Source organism: Monodon monoceros, unplaced genomic scaffold (genome assembly GCF_005190385.1).
Source record: "Monodon monoceros isolate NGI ecotype Baffin Bay Population unplaced genomic scaffold, NGI_Narwhal_1 Contig5769_ctg1, whole genome shotgun sequence".
In the NCBI taxonomy this organism is placed as follows: Eukaryota; Metazoa; Chordata; class Mammalia; order Artiodactyla; family Monodontidae; genus Monodon; species Monodon monoceros.
Window position 1 is genome coordinate 91529 of NW_021701559.1, and position 9951 is coordinate 101479.

The window sequence follows — 9951 nt, forward strand, 5'->3', positions numbered from 1 at the left end:
GGTCCTGGAGGTGAACCGCTGTCACCCCAAGAGGGTGACAGGGGTTCACACCCCCAAAAGGAAATTGGAGGCTTTTGTGGTAATGGAGGGAAACAGACGCTGAAGACGAGAACAACCCTTCTTTACTCGTGTCTCGCCCACTGCCACCTCTGGCGTTTGCCTATTGGGGTCCTCACAGCCTGGGACGCTCTTCCCTTTAGGGCTTCCCCCCCTAAATCTGAGATGAACTTTCCAAGCCTCCCGTTCCCTCTTCCTGCCTACTCCAAGCTGGACCAGAGCATTCCCACTTCATTTCCTCATCTTACTGGACCGCAGCACTTAAGGGTGGGCCTTGGGTTGGCGGTTACTTGGATTTGTGTGGTTCTCATCTCCGAGGCTGTGAGGCTGCCATGGAGAGAACAAACTCAGTCTTAATTATTTTGGGGCCCCTACCCTGGCCTTCCTGGGCCCCTACCCAGCCAGCAGTGCCTGCTACTAGAGATACTCAGTGTATTTGGTTGAACTGATTAGGATCAGTTAAACTGTTTTAAAACTTAAAGAGTTTAAAACTTAAACTGTTTTCAAGCCCCCTCAAATATGTCAGAAGCACTATTTACACACTTGGGAATGTATTCCAGTGTTTCTAGGCTATTCATTAGAACAGGTCCCTTGGGCGACTCTCCAGCTGAACCAATAGTTTTGCACTTAGGAACAAGGGCTGGAGTCAACATTGCAGTTGTGGTGTCTCCACCTTAGTCTATTCCTGCAGCTCCACAATATTGTTGTGTTCCCAAACTCAAGACTGATCAGGGCCTGGGGGAGGGATGAACATTTCCGTAGTTCTAGAAAGAGGACTCAACTGAGTAAAAGAGGCCTAGCAAATCTCCTTTAGTGCTCCCCCAGCTCCCAGCCCAGGCTTCCCCATGCCCAGGGGCTTCTGTGGTTCTCTTCTGGCTCACTCCCCACCTCTAGGTAAAAGAAACCTCTTTTGTTTTCAGATTTCTTCTAAATCCCCATTAGATGCTTGAATGGCCTGAAAACCTCTGAGGTGATGGTTATCCAGCCTGGGCTTACACATCTCCAATAACAGAGAACTCACCCCCTTGTGAGATGGTTTTTCATATCTTTGAATAGCTCTGATTATCAAAACGTTCTTTCTTACGCCAAACCAAGACTGCCTCCCTATTGTCTCTGCCGTGTTGTAGGTCATACACAATGTTCAGAGACAGGTCATAGATTCGTGTGTGTGTGTGTGTGTTTGTGTGTGTGTGTGTGAAGGAGAGAGACAGAGACAGAGAGATAGAGAGACAAAGAAACCAAAACAGACACAGAGGGAACTGGAAGGACCTACAGAGATCATCTAGGTCAGTGGTTTAACAAAGTGTTTTGGCAAGATTAATTCAGGAGCAGTATACATATTTAGGGGGCATATTTTTCCTATTCAAAGTCAAGTTGGGACTTGATGGTTGAGTAAATGAGCATATGCATAATCCCCCTAGGAGATACCCACCGAAATAAAAAAAATCAAAATGAGATAAGAAGATATCTTCTTTTTCAAACTAGGAACAGGCCACAGACTCAGAGCACAACATTGGTATCTCCATATGCAAAATAATTTAAACCAATGTAAAAATGAAGACGCTAGGAAAAAAAGGCACAAGCTTCCTGGCTCCTCCCATGCCCTCCCCGACCCCATGACAAAAGGCCAGTTCACTATTTCTGTTTCCTTTGTTTTCTAGCTGTTGCTCCAAGGGCTAGGTTTTCTCTTTCCTTTATTCTTTTTTTTTTAAATCTTCTAAATGGGAGCATAGGCAATTCGCTTTTAGTTCTACTGGTGGTTATTTTTATGATGGTAAGCACTATGCTTAAACTTATAATTCTCAATTTTTCAACTTCAAAAGTAAAATGGTATCTTTGATCCACCCTCTAAGAGATAAGATAAGATTTCACATTCACTCTTTACCTCCTGATTTTTTTGTCTAGTTTTTGTCCCTATCTATTTTAGATAAATTATGGTTGTTTTACACAGCATAGCTTTTCTTCCAAGGACTGTACCTGACTGTCAAAGAGTCTCACTTCAAAAAAAGGCCCAGGCCCAGTTTCACAAGTGAATGGACTATTTCAAAATTTCAAGGAGCAGATAATTCCTATGCTATTAAATTAACCCAGAGAAAGAGGAAGAAAGGGAATAGTGCTTTGAAATAATTTTTTCTAGTTTTTAGATGATACATAGATAAAAATTTCTACTTAAAAATTCAATGATATCATGGATAAACAAAATGTGGTATATACACACAATGGAATATTATTCAGCTTTAAAAAGGAAATTCTGACACCTGCTACAACGTGGATGAACCTTGAAGACATTATGCTATGTGAAATAAGCCAGTCACAAAAGGACAAATATTGTATGATTCCACTTATATGAGGTACATAGAGTAGTCAAATTGAGACACAGAAAGTAGAATGTTGGCTGCCAGGGGCTGGCAAGAGAGAGAATGAGGAGATATATAGCCTTGCAATAAAAAAATTCAACTATATAGAAGTACATAGTTTAAAAGTAAAAGCTCAACACTTTCCTCCTTCCACTCACCCATTTCTTTCCCTGTCTCTAGAGGAAACAATTCATATGGATGATCCAAAATTTACTCAGCTAGTCCTAACTGAGGATATTTAGGTTGTATCTAGAGTTTTACTTGGACAAACAACACTCTAATGAATAACCTTGAAATATACTGCTGTATAATAGGTATATCTGTAGTATAGATCCCTGGAAATAGACTGCCAGTTCAAAAGCTATGTGCATTTTATTTAGTGAGTTAGGTTTAGATTTATTTATTACTCATATTGTTCAAACTATCAACCGTTTAAGAGATTACACAGTGCAAAGCTCCATCCCATCCTTTTCCCCCAGCAACTTGGTTCCCCTCCTCAAAAGCAACCAATAGTATCATTTAAAATATATTCTTTAGTCGTGTACAAGGGAAACAGTATGTTTGAGAATGGCTGTTTCTGCATTCTCCCATTAACACAGCATATTATCAAACTTGACTTCTTTGCTAATCTGACTGATGAAAACTGGCATCTCATTTAATGTGTATTTATTTTATTTGTAATATTATGAGTAAAACCGATGGTTACTAAAGCTGGGAGACCATGCCAGCCTCCCTCTGCAGCCTCTTTCCCACAGGTCCCTCACCTGTCACCTCTATCCTCCAGCTCCACTGAACACGGAGACACCCTGTTTTTTCACTCCTGCCTTTGCTCTGGCTGTGTCCTCTGCGAGCTCCTCCTAAGCCTCCCTGCCACCCCAGTTCTGATGAAGTGTCCTTCCTCTGTGCTTCCTTTCATCACAGCACTGGTCATGCTGCTTTCTGTTTATTTCTGTCTATTTTCCTATCTGCCACCTCTACTAAATGGTGAGCGCTGGGACTGGATCTTTATCTCTCTACCTCTATTGTTTATCACCATTCTCTTCAGTAAATATGGCATGAATGGATGAATGGACAGCTGGCAGTTTCACATGGAGGTCACTGGAATGCAGTTATTCTGTGTGACTGACTGAAATGAGATTTATCCTCTCATAAGAATGTAATATATATGGAAGGTGACACTTTAATTCAGTGGTGAAATGGTGGACTATTCAGTAAGTGATGTTGGGCTAACTGGTTAATTACCATAATTGGAGAAAATCAATTTATGTCCTTATCTTACACCCAAGTAATTTCCAGGTGGATATGTTAAATAGTGTTAAATATAAAGAGAAAGCATTAAAAACTTGAAAGTATATATGAATATTGATCCAACCTTGGGATGGGGAAGCCCTTTCTAATAAGCAAGATACGAAGACAGAAACCATAAAGAAAAAGCTCAATAGATAGACTCCATTACAATTTTAAACTTTAGCATATACAAAAAGTCAGAAACAACACTGAAAGGCTAATAACGTACAGGTAAAGCTATTTTTAAAAAATATCCGAATGAAAAGTGGAAGGACCTATTAAAAACCCATAAGAAGAAGACAAACTTACCCATAGAAAATTAAGCAAATGTCAGGAACAGGCAATAAATTAAGAATTATTTGTTCCAGCATGAATGAAATAGACATGCTAATAAATACTTAGAGGAATATTCCACCTTACTAGTAATCAACAAAGGGTCAACTAATACAGCATTTTTCACCTAACAAATTAGCAAAGATGATAATTTTCAGTGTTTGCAACTATATGGGAAAATAACACTCTCACACCCTGAGAGTGTAAACTGGCTCACTCTTTCTGGAGGGCAATTTACCAGTATGTATTAAAAGCCTCTCCTTTTGACCTAGATCACTTCTAGAAATCTTATCAAAGGGAACTAATCAGAAATATAGACAAAGACTCAGCTACAAGGATAGTACAGTGGCATATTTATAGCAGTAAGAAACTGAAAGCAATCTAAATGTCCAGCAATAGGATAAATAAATTATGGCACACAGGCTAGAATGCAGACATGAAAATCATCGTATTGAAGACTAAGGACAGAGGGAAATGCTTATAATGTATTGTTAAGTAAAAAAAAAACAAGTAGTTCAAATAGAATGATACCAGTCTGGTTTCTTAAAATATGCATGTCTATGTGTTTGTGTAGAAAAAGTGTGGAAGGAAGGAAGATACTGACTGGCCTGAGGAGTCCCTGCACACAGGCCACCCTGTCCTCAAGAGGGCACTTTGGTAAGCTCCAGTGGCTTTTGCTTTCACACTGCAGCCCAAGAAGTTCTGGTTTCCACTGTAGTGTGTGTGGGAAGAGGCCAAGTGGCTCCAAAAGTTGCTGTAGACAGAATGAAGGGGTAGTTGCTGCCACAGCTGATAGTGTTACAGTCTTAGGCCCCTAGGTAATGATACATTTATTGCACATTTTATACATATTTTCATTTAATGTACCTAACATCCCAAGAGATACCTCTAAGACAGGTATTAACTGTCCCATGTTACTGATGAGGAAACAGAAGTCCAGAAAGATTAGATGACTTAATTCAAGTCACAAAGCTAGGAAGTGGGTATATGAGCTGGTCCCAGCCAGTACACTCTTTTGCAGCAACCCTACCCAGGCCCCTGCCCCAGCTTGTTACCCACCCACCCCCACCAGCCCATGCTGAGGCTCCCTGACCCAATCTGGTTTTCCTTTCCCAGCCTATGTCCCCTTGCCTGGCCAGGCCCCTTTCCCCAGCCAGAGCCTCTTCCTCAGCGTATGTCTCCTCCTTTGGATTGGCCCCCTTTCTTTTTTATTTTTCTTTGTTTTTTGCGGTATGCGGGGCTTTCACTGTTGTGGCCTCTCCCGTTGCGGAGCACAGCTCCGGACGCGCAGGCTCAGCGGCCATGGCTCACGGGCCCTGCTGCTCCGCGGCATGCGGGATCTTCCCGGACCGGGGCATGAACCCGCGTCCCCTGCATCAGCAGCCGGACTCTCAACCACTGCGGGATTGGCCCCCTTTCTAAACCAGCCATCTTACCAGCCTGTGTCCAACTCTCCAGCCTCTATCCACTTGTCTGGAAGTTTTCCCACCCTGGGCCACATCCCAGCCTCTTTACCATCCTATGCTGCCAGCCTCCCCTCCCCAGGCAGGCCTCAACGCCAGCCTGTCTTATTCCCCATGCAGGATCCTTCTGCTCGCAGGCCCCTCACCCAGCCAGGGCCTGTTCCCCAACCTGAGACCCTGTTGACAGCCTCCTTAGCCAGGCTACCCTTCGCCAGCCAAGGCCCATTTTCAACCCTTTGTTCCCTTGCCCTCACGGGACCCCTTCTTCAGAAAGGGCCTTCTTCTGACAGTCAGGTGCTTGTGCCCAGCCTTTTCCCTTTTCAGCTGGATCACTTTTCCAAGGAGTTCCCCCTTCACTGGTGTTTCATAGCCAGTGCCTCCTTCCCTGGCCAAGCATCCTCCTCTCTCAAGTTCTCCATCACCAGAAAAGTCCCCTCCCCAACCATGTGACGTTTCCCTGCCAGGACCCCTTCACACACACATGCCCCCAGCTGGGAACTCTTTCTCAGCCAGACTCCTCCCCACAGCCAGGCTCTCTTCACCCAGGGACCTACAGCCTCTCTCCCAGTCTAAGCTCATTTTCCCAGGTGGGCCTCCTTCCTAGTAAGGTCCCTTTCCTCAACCAGTATACCCCTTCCCTAGCTTATTCCCCCTCCTCAGCCAGACCTTCCCCCCATCCCTAGCCTGTGCCCCCAGCTAGGTCCTTTTCCTCAACAATGTGCCCTCCCTCAGCCAGGAAACACACCTTCGTTCCCAGGCAGGATCCCTGCCCTAGCAGGCCCTCTCCACCTGCTAATCCCCTTCTTCCAGCCTGGTCCATCAACCCGCCTATTATCCCATGCCCAGCCTATGTCCGTCTCAGCATTCAAACCTCTCCTGCCACCAGGTTCTTTGCCTAGCCTGTGTCTCCCTCCCGGGCCCTATTCCCCTGCCACAGCCCCTCCCCAGGCAGGCCACCTTTCCCTGCCAATATATTTTCAGCCCGCAATCTCTCCCAGCCCAGCCAGTCTCCCATCCTCAGCTTGTGCCACCCTATCAAGTCTGTGCTCCTTTTCCAAGACAGGCCCCTTCCCACATCCAGGCTCCTTCCCCAGCCTCACCCTCTTCCCCAGCCTAGGCCTTCCTCCCCAGCTTAAACCTACTTTCCCAGCCAGATCTCCTTCCCTGTTCAGGTGCCATTCCCCAGGCTTTTCCCCCTTTAACAGTCAAGGATTCCTTTCTCATCCTTTGCCCCCTAACTCAACTAAGCCTCTTTCCCTTGACCAGCCAAGTTCTCCTTCCCTACGTAGCCCCCACTCCATTATCTCCTTCCTAGCCTGGCCTCCTTCTTCACCCTGTGTCCCAGTCCACACAGGTTCCCTTAGCTAGCCATCTCCCCTTCTTCTGCCTGTTTCCCTTTCCCTTGCCACGTCCCATTCATTCTCCTAGACTGACTCCTTCCCCAATTTTCACCCTTTTCCCCAGCCAGGCCCCCTTCTACAGATTATGCCTCCCTTCCTGGCCTATTTTTCCTTCCCAAGCCAGCATTCTCATCCTTATAAAAGGGTCTCTTTTCACAATGCATCCAAATACCTAGTTTTCTCAGGGACTTCGTCTTCTCAGCCAGCTGGCTATCTGAAAATGTATCTGATGCACACATTTACACAGTGAGCTATCTGGCAGGATTTCTATATTTGTATTTTGAAAACAGATTCCCCCCACCAACCCCTGCCTTCAAAAAAAAAAAAAACAGTGGCACTTATTTCCCTCCTGCAACTAGCCCTGGACTGGCAGGTTTTTGAAAGTGAGAATTCCTTTTTTTAAATAGATTTTATTATTTATTTATTTATTTTGGCTGCATTGGGTCCCCATTGCTGTGTGTGGGCTTTTTCTAGTTGCAGCGAGTGGGGGCTACTCTTTGTTGTGGTGTGTGGGCTTCTCATTGCGGTGGCTTCTCTTGTTACAGAGCACGGGATCTAGGCACATGGGCTTCAGTAGTTGTGGCACGCAGGGTCAGTAGTTGTGGCTTGCGGACTGTAACGTGCAGGCTCAGTAGTTGTGGCGCACGGGCTTAGTTGCTCTGCGGCATGTGGGATCTTCCCGGACCAGGGCTTGAACCCGTGTCCCCTGCATTGGCAGGTGGATTCTTAACCACTGTATCACCAGGGAAGTCCCGATAATTCTTTTTCATGCATAGCAATGAGAACATTCTTAACTGAAGCCATTTCATGATGTTTTCACTGAGTGAAACATCAACTCAGGATAGCTTCAACTATCTTGTTACTCCCTAAATCCTCCTCTGGGAGATATTGCACTCCAGGCCACCATCAAGAAAACCTCAGAAAGGGAGAAAATATTTGAAAGTGAAGCAACTGAAAAAGGATTAATCTCCAATATTTACAAGCAGCTCATGCAGCTCAATATCAAAAACATACAACGCAATCAAAAATGGGCAGAAGATCTAAATAGGTATTTCTCCAAAGAAGATATACAGATCACCAACAAACACATGAAAGAATGTTCAGCATCACTAATCATTAGAGAAATGCAAATCAAAACTAAAATGAGGTATCATCTCACACCAGTCAGAATGGCCATCATCAAAAAATCTACAAACAATAAATGCTGGAGAGGGTGTGGAGAAAAGGGAACCCTTTTGCACCGTTGGTGGGAATGTAAATTGGTACAGCCACTACGGAGAACAGTATGGAGGTTCCTTAAAAATCTAAAAATATAACTACCATACAACCCAGCAATCCGACTACTGGTCATATACCCTGAGAAAACCATAATTCAAAAAGAATCATGTACCACAATATTCATTGCAGCTCTATTTACAATAGCCAGGACATGGAAGCAACCTAAGTGTCCATCAAGAGATGAATGGATAAAGAAGATGTGGCACATATATACAATGGAATATCACTCAGCCATAAAAAGAAACGAAATTGAGCTATTTGTACTGAGGTGGATGCACCTAGAGTCTGTCATACAGAGTGAAGTAAGTCAGAAAGAGAAAAAACAAAGGCCCTTGGGTCTTAGCTTCCAGTGTTTCAGACCTTGTGGGTTTAAAGGAGGGTCTGGGACTCACTTCCCTTAGCTTGCTGCTGCTTTGCCCCCAGAGGCAGCTTGGGGTATACCACGAGGCCCTCCCACTTAGCCTGGACCTGGGCTCAGCTGGGTTAGGGGCTGAGGAGCTTACAGGGAGACCCAGGACCACTGGTGGTCAGTGTGTCTTGATTTCAGGAGTGTCCCTACCTTTCTGGCCATCAGGGAACACGCTTTTCCTCTGCAGGGTGGCTGTAATCCCTGCCTACGCCTTTAGGGAGACAGAACTCTACAATCAGCAGATTTTCACTCCCGGGGGTTTCATTAATCACTTCCAAAAGTGGTTCCAGAGTACGGTACACAGCTACCCTTGTGCTTTCTACACAAGATAGAACTCCTGGGGAACTCCTGGGGCCTTCTGCCTTACGCTCGGCCTGTAACCACAATTGGTGAGTTGGCCCTTCTAATGGTAGCCTCATCTGGGAAACGGGATCCATTTCCAAGGCTGGACCTTGGTTCTGGCCATGTCCAGAGGCAGGGAGGCTGGCCAGGATGAGCGCAGGGGTGGGGGAAGTGTGGGGAGAACCCAGGCTTGAGGGCTGAGGCCTATTCTGAGCAGTGAGTCATTCTGATGCTTTCCCTTTCCCTTCTCTGTCTCCCCTGGCAGTTGGGAAACCTCTATCACTGCCCAAGATTGAGAATCTGAGCAAGGAGATGGTTGCAAAATACCACGTGGTCTATATTAATGCCCTGCACAAACTGTTTGACCAGCACAAGACCAAGTTTGGCTTCTCAGAGACCCAGGAGCTGGTGCTCACTCGACAGACATCCCCCTGAGGTCTCTCAGCCTGGTTGGAAGGAGTGAAACAGGTGAACAGGAGGACAAAAGTCAGCCATGGGACTCCTGTTCCTGATTCAGCCAGTCCTCACCGAGGCAAGTGTGTGTGTGCGGGTGCCTGTGTGGCTGTTTTCTGGTTCCCTCTTCTTCATTTCTCTCCTTCTAGCTCTTCTCTGCCTTTTCCTCGAGGTTACAAGGAGATGGCCCCAAAGCCAGGGAAGGCCCTAGGGGAAAGGGGTCCTGAAATCTCCCTCACACATGCCCACTCAGCATCAGCACTGAGGAAAACAAGGCACAGAAAAAAAAGCCCACCTTTGTTACTGCCTGTGCCCCACCTAGCCTGTTCTGAGGGCCTAGTATCCCTGCACTTGTCTCTTCTTCTCCAGCTCTTAAGCAGCCCCATCTTCTGGCATCAAGGCTCCTCCAGGACTGGCGGCCTTGAGATCCAGTAGGCTCTGAGTTTAGTCCCCTCCACCTTCATGCCCTTGGATCAGTCTTATCTGAACCTGTTTCCTCATCTGTAAAATGGGACAAATAGTCCCTCCCCTGCTTACCTTAAAGGCTGGTGGGATGATGATATCGAATGTGA

General features: G+C 45.7%; 1 pseudogene; it reads left to right on the top strand.

Moving 5' to 3' along the window:
* Positions 1-3610: 3610 nt before the first annotated feature.
* Positions 3611-9361, top strand: LOC114890482 (annotated as a pseudogene).
* The last annotated feature ends 590 nt before the right edge of the window (positions 9362-9951 follow it).